Genomic DNA, 14,595 nt, shown 5'->3' with positions numbered 1-14,595 from the left:
TTTTTCCTTTTGCTTCTTTACCATTTGATTTTCTTACAAAACCATTGACTTCTAATACTATTCTGCCCACTCAACCAACAAATGTTGCTCTTGATGTTGCTATTTTTTCATCAAATACTCCATCTTCATCTAATACTTTACTCACATCTTCCACTATATCTAGCCCCATTTCAGTTCCTCTACGACGTTCAACACGACCACAATACCCACCTTCTTATCTTCGTGACTATCATTGTTCTCTGGCCAGAAATTTTAACTCAATCCTTTCTCCTTCTCACAGCTCTCTTCAGTAGTCCTTAGGTAATCCACATCCTTTATCTTCCGTTTTATCATATATTCATCTTTCTCCAGCTTATCATTCTTTTGTTTTAAATGTCTCTGTTCAATTTGAGCCTAAATATTATCATCAACCTATCAAAATTCCTGAATGGCATGATGTTATGAATGCTGAAATACATGCACTTAAGGAAAACAAAACTTGGTCAATTACTTCTTTGCCTCCTGGTCACAAACCTATTGGTTGCAAATGGGTGTATCGTATAAAATTTAATTAAGATGGTTCTATTGAATGATTTAAGGCTCGGTTAGTAGCCCTAGGCTACAATCAAACAAAGTGCATAGATTATTTTAAAACTTTTTTCTCCAGTTGCTAAAATGGTTTCCATACATTGTGTAACGACCCGAAGAATAATGATGTTTAAATAATAAAGAGGGATTAAAATGGAAATAGTAACAGAAGGAGGCAGCCGACTTCATTGATGAACACTTCGCATTCGACGATGACATTGCATTTTGGAGGTGATAATTCCAAAAAATTTCTCAGGCCTCGTCGACGAACACAGGGGTTTCATCGGCGAGTGTTCTTCAGGATCTCGTCAACGAAGTTCCGTCTCGTTGACGAGAAGATACTGAGAGAGGATTTTTGGGAAGTTTGAAATTCATCGATGAGGGTGTAGGTTCGTCGATGAACTTTCTACAAGACTCGTCGACGAGGTGACGTGGCTCATTGATGAATCTAATAAATAGCCTAAATCCGGGTTAAATGCATAATTTTTCAGCCAAAATCACACACACACACACACACACACACTCTTTCTCTCTCTCTCTCTCTCTCTCTCTCTCTCTCTCTCTCTCTCTCTCTCTCTCCTACGGCCCCACCTCCATCTCTCTTCAATTTTGGCCTTGTCGTTCACTGGATTGACGATCTGAGGCCAGCACGACGTTCCTGGGAAAGTTCTCCCTAAGTCTGCCGAAGCAAATCATCAGTAGGATGAACTTGGATTTCATCCCAGATTTAGGGTAAGGTCTTTTATTCGAAATTAGGCTTTTCGGCAGTTGTAGGAAATGACATAGACGTAGAAATAGTAATATTTTGTTCTGGGATTTATGATTTCTAGGGTGTTGAGTGGAGAACCATGTGGGTGTAGGACCCGCTACAATAGGGGACTTTTAGTAGAAAACAGGTAAGGGAAATATGTTATGCTAGGCAGTTTTAAAATGATTTCCAGTACGAAATGTATATTTTTACCAGATTAATATTCACAGCAGAACTTTATACAGTTTATCAATTATGAATAATATGTTTTAAATTACTGTATGGCTTGAGAATATGGATATAATACAAAAATATGCTTTACAGTATTTTCAGAGATATGTTTTACAGAATATATAGACAGTGGATATGTTTTATAGCAATTACAGAATACCATGATTATACAGTTTACAGTACCATGACATACAGTTTTACAGTTCTTTTCAGAAATACAATTGATACAGATACAGTTTGTCACACCGTCATGGTTAATATAGTTATTACAGAATCATGGTAAAACAGATAATTATATACAGAAATGTATTATACAGTATCAGACCCTGTTGGACCATTACAGTTTACAGAGCTCGGTACCGTAGCTACATACAATATAGAGTGCAACTACCTATTCAGATAATACGTGGTATATAAGTCGATCGTATAGAGCCCACAAGTGGATAGACTCCCCATTAGAAATGGGTTGAGGAGGGTTGATTAGATTGATGGAGCATAGTGTTTTATCCTGGTCGACCAACCAGGATAGATCCCGCCTACGGGTCGCACAACCCTATCATGAGGGGTTAAATCATGACATACAGTTATCCACATGGAAGTTTTCAGTTATTGTTATGTATATACAGATTTACAGAGACAGAATATATATATATATATATATATATATATATATATATATACATATATTAGAAGTGTTTTGAGTAGAAACCTAAAGTATAGATATGTTAAGCAATAGGGAAAACGTGATGGTTTATATTACTGGTATTGTATTTACAGATTCAGTGATACATGATTATATAGTAATAGATTTTCATAGTATTGTAACTCATTTGCCACACACTTGCAATAGCATATTTCGTCTTACTGAGCGTTGGCTCATCTCATTACTTTAACATTTTTCAAGTGATCCAGTTACGCGAGCAGATAAGGCTCGCAGATAGAGGGGCTTCAGTACTGCCCTGCTAGTAGAGTGAGTATTTTTTAGAGTATTTATGTATAGCCCAAGCCCCATTGAAGGTATTTTTGGGAAGCAGTCATATATGTATATTTTGAGGAACCTTTTAGCATTTTGGTATTATATATTTTCTTGGTTGTGTTTATATGAATTTCGCTTCTTGCTGCTTAGGTTGATGGATTGGTTTGATCTACTAGGTATCAGAGCATCATAAATTTTGCAATATCTATAAAAATAAAAATAAAAAATCTCTAAGTTAAGTAATAGGACGTTACAATTTGGTATTAGAGCCTAGGTTTCTAGGTTTTGTAGACTTTAGAGTGCAGCAAAAGCAATACCAGAGTATAGGAAATGATTTGAGGTTTGTTATGTGGTTTTGGTACAGGACTTTCCATGGTGGTTTCTATGCTTTTCCTGGGGTGATGATTTCAGGAAAATCATAGTAAACTATTGTTGGGTCATGTGTCTAGGTGACAAAACTGGATATTGAGTTAAGGTCAGGAAAGGTAGTCAATTTTGAATTGGTATAGGGTAGGTCTATGTAGAAGATAAGGTTCTTAAGTGTGTTTCTTGTTTTCAGGATGGACTCGGGAAGTAATGGTACGAATGCTGGGGGAGACAGGCCAGGACCTTCTAGCATGCGGAGATACCGACGCAGTACTGCACAGCATCACCCAGTAGGTGATGGCTGAGATGGCCAGGAGCTCTGAGGAGCGTGGTTGTTCGATCGAGCAGTTTACGCAGATGAAGCCCCCATCCTTTCCTGGAGGAGATGACCGGATTGTAGCTGAGAATTGGGCCCAGTACATCGAAGAGACGTTGGCAGTGCTTCCTTGTTCGGATAAGCATAAGGTAGTATTTGCAGCATATAAGCTAACAGAGGAGGCAAAGCGCTAGTGGAGATCAACACGACTAATAGAGGAGTAAAGGCCGGTTTCAGTACCAGTGACGTGGGACTGATTCAAGGAGCTATTCTTAAAGCGGTATTTCCCTATTATCATTTAGAGCGTGAAGGCAGCAGAGTTTATGCATCTGGTACAGGGGTAGATGTCAGTATCCTAGTACACTGCTCGGTTTATCGAGTTGTCATGTTTTACTCCACATCTAGCACTTGATGAAGAGAAAAGGGCAAAGAAGTTTGAAGAATGACTGAGGCAGAACTTATTTGAGCAGGTGATTAGCTTCAGAGATTAGAAATTTACGGAGGTTGTAGACAGAGCTGCAATCATTGAGAGTGGTATACAGAGGGGTATAGAGGCCTAGAGTAAGAGGAAGAGGCCTGCGCCTCAAGGCTTTCAAGCTAGCTCCAATAGGGGTCCATGGAGAGGAGGTCGCAATAGGGGAGATCAGAGGCAGATGGCAGGATCTTGGGGGAATCAGGGTGCGCCAATCGTCCCGCTATGTTAGACATGCGGGAGACATCATTTGGGGGAGTGCCAGGTAGGGAGAGATGTATGCTATCAATGTGGGAGACCCGGCCACATGGAACGTGCATGCCCAAGACTGCCAAACCAAGTCCCAACTCCCAGGCCCTATTGGGGAGGATATCAGGCACCTCATGGAGGACAGCAGAGGAATGTGGCCCTGGCAAGGGTTTACGCGTTGACGCCGGGTGATGCTGAGGCTGCCGCGGATGTGATGACATGTACTTTTACTGTTTTATCACATTCTGTTATTATTTTATTTGATTCAGGTGCTACTCATTCCTTTGTCTCTACATCATATGTTAAATTATCTGGAAGTGAGACTCAGTTATTAGATAGAGAACTATTAGTAGCTACACCATCTAGGTCAGTAATACGGTGTCAAAGGGTGCTCAAAAGTTATCTTATAGAAATTCAGGGGAGAGTGCTACCAGCAGACCTAATTGTGTTTGAGATGTGTGGGTTTGATGTAATACTGGGTATGGATTGGTTGGCTATTAATCACGCCAGCATTGATTGTGCTCAGAAGGAAGTAGTTTTCAAACCCCCTAGTGAGCAAGAATTCGGGTTTGTTGGTTCACGTGTACATACTTCGTTGCAAATAGTATCAGTTGTATAGGTAAGCAGATTACTTCGGGATGGTTTGTGGCTTTTGTAAAGGACCCGTCAGAGAATGAATCAAAACTTGATAGTACCCCAACCGTACAAGAATTTCCAGATGTTTTTCCAGAGGAGCTACCAGGGTTGCCTCTCGAACGCGAGGTGGACTTTCCTATAGTTTTTCCTCCAAGGACAGCACTGATTTCTAAGGTTCCCTATCATATAAGTCCAGCTAAATTAGGAGAATTGAAGAATCAATTGCAAGACTTGCTAAATAGGGGATTTATACGACCTAGTGTATCGCCATGGGGAGCTCCAGTATTATTTGTAAAAAAAAAAAAAAACGGGTCTATGAGGATGTGTATTGATTACAGAGAAATCAATAAGGTTACTATTACGAATAAATATCCTCTACCCCGTATAGATGATCTATTTGATCAGTTCCAGGGTACACAGGTGTATTCCAAGATTGACCTCAGATCAAGTTATTATCAGGTGAGAGCAAAGGCAGAGGACATTGCAAAGACAACCTTCAGGACCAGGTACGAGCACTATGAATTTCTCGTTATGCCTTTTGGTATGACGAATGCTCTAGCTATGTTCATGGATTTGATGAATAGAGTTTTTCACTAGTATCTAGATTAGTTTGTAGTAGTTTTTATTGATGATATACTGGTGTATTCAAGGAGTTTTGAGGATCATGAGGCGCATTTGAGGCAGGTACTGCAGACACTCAAGGAAGAGAAACTCTAGGCCAAGTTTAGCAAGTGCGAGATCTGACTTGAGAAAGTTGCATTTTTAGGCCACGTGATCTCAGGAGACGGTATTTCAATGGATCCCAACAAGATCGATACAGTAGTGAATTGGGTCAAGCCAAAGAACATGCAAGAAGTTAGAAGTTTCTTGGGACTGGCTAGTTATTACTGTCGGTTTGTTGAGGGGTTTTCGGCTTTGTCAGGACCTCTCACGTGTTTGACAAAGAAGAATTCTAGATTTGTATGGGTTGAAGAATGCAAGCAGAGTTTTCATGAATTAAAGCAGTGGCTCATCACTGCATCAATACTAACGATTCCATCAGGAGGTGATGGTTATGTGATTTACAGTGATGCGTCTTTGAGAGGACTCGGGTGTGTACTGATGCAGCATGGTAGGGTGGTGGCGTATGCGTCTAGGCGGTTGAAATAATATGAAAAGAACTACCCTACTCACGATCTGGAATTAGCTGCGGTTGTACATGCACTGAAGATCTGGAGACATTACTTATATGGTAAGAAATGTGAAATATTTTTTGATCACAAGAGCCTAAAGTACATCTTCACACAGAAAGAGTTGAATATGCACCAGAGGAGATGGTTAAAACTCATTAAGGATTATGACTACACCATCAGTTACCACCCAGGTAAAGCAAATGTGGTAGCTGATGCACTAAGTCGTAAATTAGAGGATACAACACAATTCGCAGCAATAATTCAGCACCCGATTCAAATGGACTTGGAAAGGCTCGGCGTGGAGTTAGTAGCAAATGATCCTCAGGAATTTATTGCCAATATGTTTGTACACCCTACACTATATGAAAGAACTAAATCCGTTCAGGGGAATGATCCAGAATTGACAGAAGTGATAGCCAGAATATAGGACGGTCAGGGAGAAGAATTTAGCATTTTTTACGATGGGGCTTTGAAATTTCACACCAGATTGTGTGTGCCAGTAGATGACAACATCAAGAGGATGATTTTAGAGGAGGCACACAGATCTCTATACACTGTTCATCCTAGCAGTACAAAAATGTATAGGGATCTGCAGGAGTATTTCTGGTGGAGTGGCATGAAGAGGGAAATAGTAAAATTTGTGCAGCAGTGTTTGACATGCCAACAGGTTAAAGCTGAGCACTAGAGGCTGGCTGGTCAGTTGCAACCACTTTTCATTCCCGAATGGTAGTGGGACAACGTATCCATGGATTTTGTCACTGGGTTACCGTCAGCGCCGCATAGTCAGAATGTCATCTGGGTAATTGTTGATAGGTTGACAAAGATAGTGCACTTTCTAGCCATTAAGGTTAGCTACCCTATGAACAAGTTAGCAGAGATTTACATACAGGGGATTGTTCAACCCCATGGAGTGTCGGTATCCATAGTCTCGAACCGTGATCCACGTTTTACATTGCGGTTTTGGAGGAGTTTGCAGGAGGCATTGGGGACTCGACTAGCATTCAGCACCGCTTTCCATCCTTAGACAGATGGTCAGACAGAGAGAACTATTTAGATACTTGAGGATATGTTACGAGCGCGTGTATTGGATTTTGGGGGTAGCTGGACTCAGTATATGTCATTGGAGAAATTTGCCTACAACAACAGCTACCAGGCTAGCATTGGCATGGCTCCTTATGAGGCACTTTATGGTAGGAAGTGTCGTTCCCTTTATACTGGAGTGAGCTGAGTGAGAGGCGAGTTGTGGGGCCAAAAATAGTACAGTAGGCGTACGATAAAGTTCGACTCATTTGAGATAGGATCATTGCAGCAGAGAGTCCGTAGTAAAGTTACGAGGATACTCACCGCCGGGAACTAGAATTTGAAGTGGGTGATCATGTATTTCTGAAAATTGCACCATTGAAGGGGATCGTGAGATTTGGGAAAAATGGTAAGTTGAGTCCTAAGTTCATGGGCCCATTTGAGATACTCGAGAAGATTGGGTCAGTTGCCTATCGGCTGGCTTTACCGCCACCTCTATTCAAGATTCATGTCGTGTTTCATGTCTCTTTGTTAAGAAAATACGTCCTAGATCCTTCCCATATCATTAGCTATGCAAAATTAGAACTCAGTTGCGATTTAGCATATGAGGAATGTAACAACCCGAGAAAAAATTAAATTAAGAAATAAAATAAAAATAAAAGTAATTAATTAATTAGTTAAACACTATAAAATTAATGTATTAAATAAACAAATAAAAAAATAATATAGTATAAAAAAAAGTAATTATTAATTAATTAATGAATTAATTAAATATTATTCAATTAATTAAATAAATAAAGGAATAGTAAAAAAAATGGAATAAAGATATATATATATATATATATATATATATATAAAACTTAAGTTAAAGTAAGTAAGTATAAAAAAATAAAAAATAAAAAGATAAAAGAAGAAGAAGAAGTCTGCAGAAAACAAAATTCTGCGCCAGCCTCTCTCTGCATCTCTCTGTACTCTCTCCTCCGCCTCTCCACTCCTCCGTCTCCGCCTCTCTCTCTCCCCTCATTTCTTGATAACTATTCGACCGATCGGGAAACGGAAGGTGCCGTTCTCCGCCACCGACATTTCTACTGGAGCAGATTTGTCGTGGGAACGACTTAGGCACTGCTCCTGAGGAAAGGTAATTTTTCTCTAATTTCTCAATTTCTAGTTAAATCTGCTGTTGAATCGATGATCAGGCACCACCACGAGGTCCTAATTGTCGTTATCGTCATTTTGATGTAGGTAATTTTTCAATTGGGGTTTTTTAGGCCCTACTCCAAAGCGAGAGTGGGATTTAGGAAATTTGGCAATTTTACTAAATTTAAGGGTATATTTATTTATTTAGGAATTATAACCCTAAGAAATATTTAAATAATATTTTATTCAGGAATAATTTATTGGAGTTAGGAATTTTTGATTCAGGGTTCGGGTGAACGCCGCAAGTATTTTTCGGAGTCCCTATTAGCGTAGTTCAAGAAATCGAGTAAGGGGAAAAATATATATTAAATCAGAATTTTTATGAATTTAATGAAAAAATAAATTGTGTTATATGTACGTGTATATGTTTCGGTATGGGTAAAATGCCAACTGTTTAAATTATATTTCTTTCGAATTTAGGGTTGTTTATTAGATATGTATATGCGAAAATGAACTGATGAAAGTGGAAAAATATTTTCAGGATAATTAAGTAAGAAAATGAAAGGTATTTTCAGTATATAAACACTAAATGTTGGTTGGTTTATTTTACAGGCAGTGTATGAATTTTATTGTTAAATTGTGTGGCATGAGAATCTATGCAAATTATATGTTAAATGTATGAGATGCAGGCTAAGTAAGTAAAACAATGAAAATAAAATATGATATGGACAATGTTGCCTGTGTATGTTAAATGCAACCATGTAAATGTAAGACAACTGAAAGAGAGCCATGTTAGCAGATCTAGCACCCTTCTATGTAGACTAACTGATGACAGCTAAAAGGAGCTGTGTTAGCAGATTTAGCACGTTTCTACGTAGACTAACTGATGATGGCTAAAGACCAGCTGTAGTACGAAGTAATGAAATGAAATGTTATGCAATGAAATGACGATGAAATGGCAATGAAATGAAATGACAAATGTAAATAATGTAAATGGGAAAGAGTTACTTAAAGTGAAACGAAATGCAAAGTTAAGTTATGAACAGGAATGAATGTGCATGAATGTATAATGACAGGAAAGAATGATGTATTATGATAATAGAAGTATGTATGTACGTAGAACATGTTACGATTGAGCGAGGCATACCTTTCACCTGAGGGCTTGCTGAGTAAGGCGAGTGCACTAGTAGCTTCAAATGTGACAGTAGCTACATAACGCACTAGGGCAGAGGGAATCTACTTGTATGGGTGGGTAGAATTCCCTATCCTTGGGGCCTTTGCCAGTAAACTATTGTTGAATGCGTGAGTACGGGATTAATTTAACACTTGAGGGCTTACTGAGTAAGGTGAGTGCCCTGGTATACTTTAGTTGCGCCCTTTGGGTTGCCTAGGCATCAGAGCAGAGGGGTGCTACTTGTATGGGCGGGTAATCACCCCTATCCTCGGGTAATCTCGTGGATTAAACATTTGCATGTGTTTGTTTAGGATCAGAAAATGACTTTTAGTATTATGTTAATGATTTGCAAATATTATAAAATGATATGTATAATCTCATGATGGCCACACACTGAGTTTAATATATTGTTTCTTCCCTTACTGAGATGTGTCTCACCCGAATATGAATTCATTTTTTTTCAGGATTTCTCAGGATCGAGCTTGAGAGCTCGAGATTTTATAACATTTTTGGAAGATATAAGAAAAATGGTATATCTTTATGTTAATTTTGATATGTATATTTTATGTTTTATAATTTATGTTTTAAGTTAGTTATGAAAGGATAGTTGTGAAACATGCTGGTATTAGTGAATAATGGTTTTGAGACATGCATATATTTGAATACTGGTGGATGATTAATTTATTATGGTTGGTAGTTAGAATTAGTAACTCTGGTATTATGTTATATGGAGATTATGGTTATGTTTTCCGCTGCATATATTATGGATTATGGATTATCAGAGATTTTATCACGTATAACACGCCGGACCCGAGTAAAAGGGTTCGGGGCGCTACAAGGAAGCTCCAATATAGATCTTAGATAGAAAAGAACAAGAATTGCGCAGTAAGAGAATACCACTAGTAAAAGTCCTGTGGAGGAATCACGCGGTAGAAGAAGTCTCGTGGGAGCTTGAAGATGAAATTAGACATAAATACCCCCACTTGTTTAGTGGGTAATAGCAGTGATGTGTAATTAAAGTAGTGATAATTTTACTTTATTTAAACAATGTAATTATAATGTAGAGTATAGGATAGGTAGTCTTTTGGTTTTGGAAGAATTTTCTTTTATACTAGTAATCTCCCAAAACTACCCATATAACCACAGTATTCCTTCGCCATAAGTGAGGGCAGGTAATAAAATAAGTAGACCGTTATGCCTTTAAAGGATGATGAGCTATATGAATAGTAAATTTCGATGATGAAATTTTATAAGAATGTAACGACCCAAAGAACAATGATATTAAAATAATAAAGAGGGAGGAAAATGGAAACAGTAACAGAAGGAGGCAGCCAACTTCATCGAGGATGATGAGCTATATGAATAGTAAATTTCGAGGATGAAATTTTATAAGGAGGGGAGAATGTAATGACTCGAAGAACAAAGACATTAAAATAATAAAGAGGGAGGAAAATGGAAACAGTAACAGAAGGAGGCAGCCGACTTCGTCGACAAACGCTTCGTGTTCGATGACGACATTGCATTTTGGAGGTGATAATTCCAAGAAATTTCCCAAGCCTTGTCGACAAAGACAGGGTTTTCATTAATGAGTGTTCTTCAGGATCTCATCAACAAAGTTCTATCTCGTCGACAAGAAGATACCGAGAGAGGATTTATGGGAAGTCTGAAATTCATCAACGAGGGTGCAGGTTCGTCGACGAACTTTCTACAGGACTCGTCGACGAGGTGACGTGATTCGTGGACGAATCCCACAATATAAATAGCCTAAATCCGGGTTAAATGCATCATTTTTTAGCCAAAATCATTCTCCCTCTCTCTCTCTCTCTCTCTCTCTCTCTCTCTCTCTCTCTCTCTCTCTCTCCTACGGCTCCACCTCCATCTCTCTTTGATTTCGGCCCCGTCGTTCGCCGAATCGACAATCTGAGGCCACCACGATGCTCCTGGGGAAGTTCTCCCTAAGTCTACCGGAGCATATCGTCGGTGGGACGAAGTTGGATTTTATCTCAAACTTAGGGTAAGGTCTTTTATTCGAAATTAGGCTTTTCGGTAGTTGTAGGAAATGACACAGACGTAAAAATAGTAATATTTTGTTCTGAGATTTATGGTTTTCAGGGTGTTGAGTGGAGAACCCTACAGGTGTAGGACCCTCTATAGTAGGGGATTTTTAGCAGAAAACAGGTAAGGGAAATATGCTATGTTAGGCAGTTTTAAAATGATTTCCAGTATGAAATGTATATTTTTACCAAATTAATATTCACAGTAGAACTTTATACAGTTTATTAATTATGCATAATATGTTTTAAATTACTATGTGGCTTGAGAATATGGATATAATACAGAAATATGTTTTACAGTATTTTTCAGAGATATATTTTACAAAATATACAGACAGTGGATATGTTTTATAGACTATACAGAATACCATGATTATAGAGTTTATAGTACCATGACATGCAGTTTTATAGTTCTTTTCAGAAATACAATTGATACAGATACAATTTGTCACAAAGTCATGGTAAAATAGATAGTTATATACAGAAATGTATTATATAGTATCAGACCCTATTGGACCATTATAGTTTACAGAGTATGGTACCGTAGCTACATACAGTATAAAGTGCAACCACCTTTTCATATAATGCGTGGTATATAAGTCAATCGTATAGAGCCCACGAGTGGACAGGCTCCCCATTAGATATGGGTTGAGGACGGCTGATCAGACTAATGGAGTATAGTGGTTTATCTTGGTTGGTCAACCAGGATAGATCCCGCCTACGGGCTGCACAATCCTATCATATGGGTTTAAATCTGACCTACATTATCCCCAGGAAGTTTTCAATTATTATTATGTATAGAAGATTTATACCGAGACAAAAATATATATATATTAGAAGTATTTTGGTAAAACCTAAAGTCAGATATGATTAAGCAACAGGGAAAGGTGATGATTTAATACTTGGTATTATCTTTACATTATTCTGATACTGATTATATATAATATATTTCGTAGCATTTAACTCATTTGTCACACCCTGCAATCTATATTTTCGCTTACTGAGGCGTTAGCTCATCCCATTACTTTAAACATTTTTCAGTTATCCAGATGGCGAGCAGTCAGGCTCGCCAATTCGAGGGCGTTAGTACATGCCCGGCTAGTGAGTGATTTTTTAGAGTAGTTATGTATAGCCCTAGCCCTTGAGGGTATTTTGGGAAGTAGTCATATGTATATTTTGAGGAACCTTTTGCACTTCTGGTATTGGGATATTTTTCTTGATTGTGTTTATATGAATTTCGCTTCTTGTTGTTTAGGTTGATGCATTGGTTTGATCTACTAGGTATTAGAGCATTATAAATTTTGTAGTATCTATAAAAAATAAAAAATAAAAACTTTAGTTAAATAGCAGGTCGTTACACGTTGCTTGCTTACTATTGCTGCATCTAGAAATTGGTTTGTTCATCAGTTTGATGTGAACAATTCCTTCCTCCATGGTGATTTATCATAGGAAGTTTACATGAAATTACCACCTGGTTATGGAATTCAAGGAATAAGATTTGGTTTGCAAACTTCATAAAAGTCTTTTATGGTTTAAAGCAGGCATCCAAGCAATGGTTTTCCAAGCTTGCTACGACTTTAATTGCTTATGGATTTTATCAGTCAAAATCTGATTCATGTCTTTTATTCAGAAATCTGCTACATTTTTCACAACTCTTTTGGTATACGTTGATGATATTATTCTTGCAAGTTCCAGTATGTCATCCATCAATGATATTAAACAATTTCTCGATTCACCTTTCAAAATTAAAGACCTTGGATGCTTGAGATATTTCTTAGGCCTTGAAGTAGCATGTTCCTCTAAATGATTTTTTCTTTGTCAGAGAAAATGTATTTTGGACATTTTACAAGACATTTGTTTTCTTGGCTCTAAATCTGTATCATTTCCAATGACTCAATATCTCAAGCTCTTTCGTTCTGAAGGTGTTTTACTTCCAGATCCTTTACCATATCGACGTCTTGTTGGAAGGTTATTATATCTCACCATCATTAGACCTGATATTGCTTTCTCTGTTCAAGTGCTTACTCAGTTCATGGATACACCACAGCTACCTCATCTTCATGTAACTCACCATGTTCTTCGATATCTAAAATCATCTCCTAGCTAAGGCCTTTTCTTTAGTGTTCATTCATCTATAAAACTTACAGGTTTTATTGATTCTGATTGGGCAAACTGTCCTGACTCTCGTCGCTCAGTTACTAGCTTTTGCATATTTCTTGGTAACTCTCTTGTTTCATGGTGATCTAAGAAACAAACTACCATTTCCAGATCTTCTGCTGAAGTTGAGTATTGAGCTATGGCAACTACTTCTTGAGAACTTACTTGGCTTGTTAATCTCCTCAACGATGTGGGTGTTTCAATATCTCTACCCATTTCATCATTTTGTGATAATCTGGTTGCTATGCATATTCCCTCTAATCCTGTTTTTCATGAAAGAACAAAACACATTGACATTGATTGCCACTTGGTTCGGGAGAAGGTTCAAGCTAGTTTTTTAAATCTTCTTCATGTTTCCATTCATCACCAATTAGCAGATATTTTCACAAAGGCTTTAGGTTCTGATGTTTTTCATCATCTTTTGCACAAGATGGGTGTGTTGAATCTTTATTCCCCATCACCATCTTGAGGGGGCGTATTAGCAGTCTTAGCTTCAGTTAGTACTGCAAGTCTTCTATGTTACACAGCAGCAACAACATACCAGCATGCAGCAGCATATCAGTTACGTACATTTCAGTTGTAAATTATATTCTTCAATTGTAAAATTCTGTTGTTGTAATGTGTATATAAAGATTTGTGTAAGTAATTTTGAGATATGAATAAAAGATATATTTTCATTCGTTTTTCAACATTTGTGATGATCATGAGCCCGCATTGCTTTGCATTACTCCTTATATGCGAGTTAAATTAATTTTTAATTTAATAACTTAACTAGTTAAATGGAGCGTACTCATTATGATATAATCATTTAAATTTTTAATTAATATTGAAGTTTGAGATTTAGGAATTCTTTTAATATTATTACAGTGATTAAAAGATAAATTGTAATTGATGTTTATTGCAATATTAGCAGTTTCACTATGGATGTTTTGTCTACTTATTTATATAATAATTATGATGATGATGATGATGATACTAGGTGCTGGTTTATTTAAATTTTAAACCAACATTTTTTTGAAAATAAAGATCATGAGTGATATTTTGTTAAATTTTAATTGTTATTTGTTAAAATATTAAAAGAGAAAATAAGAAATAGTTTTTTTTTTATCAAAATTTTAACTTATATTTATTATTCAAATAAAAAGAAAATTATATGGGTAACTATTTATATATTTGTGAATGGGTCCTATATTAGCCCATAATTAATTTGGAAAACTCTAATTTTTCTATTTTCCTCTCTTATTTATAAACAAGTTAATATGAACTTAACTTATTTAAATTTAACTCATCAACAACCTTGTCAGAATCTAATTCTTGACT

The sequence above is a fragment of the Malania oleifera genome, chromosome 13 (assembly GCF_029873635.1).
Source record: "Malania oleifera isolate guangnan ecotype guangnan chromosome 13, ASM2987363v1, whole genome shotgun sequence".
Taxonomy (NCBI): domain Eukaryota; kingdom Viridiplantae; phylum Streptophyta; class Magnoliopsida; order Santalales; family Ximeniaceae; genus Malania; species Malania oleifera.
Note: the sequence above shows the minus strand (reverse complement) of the source record.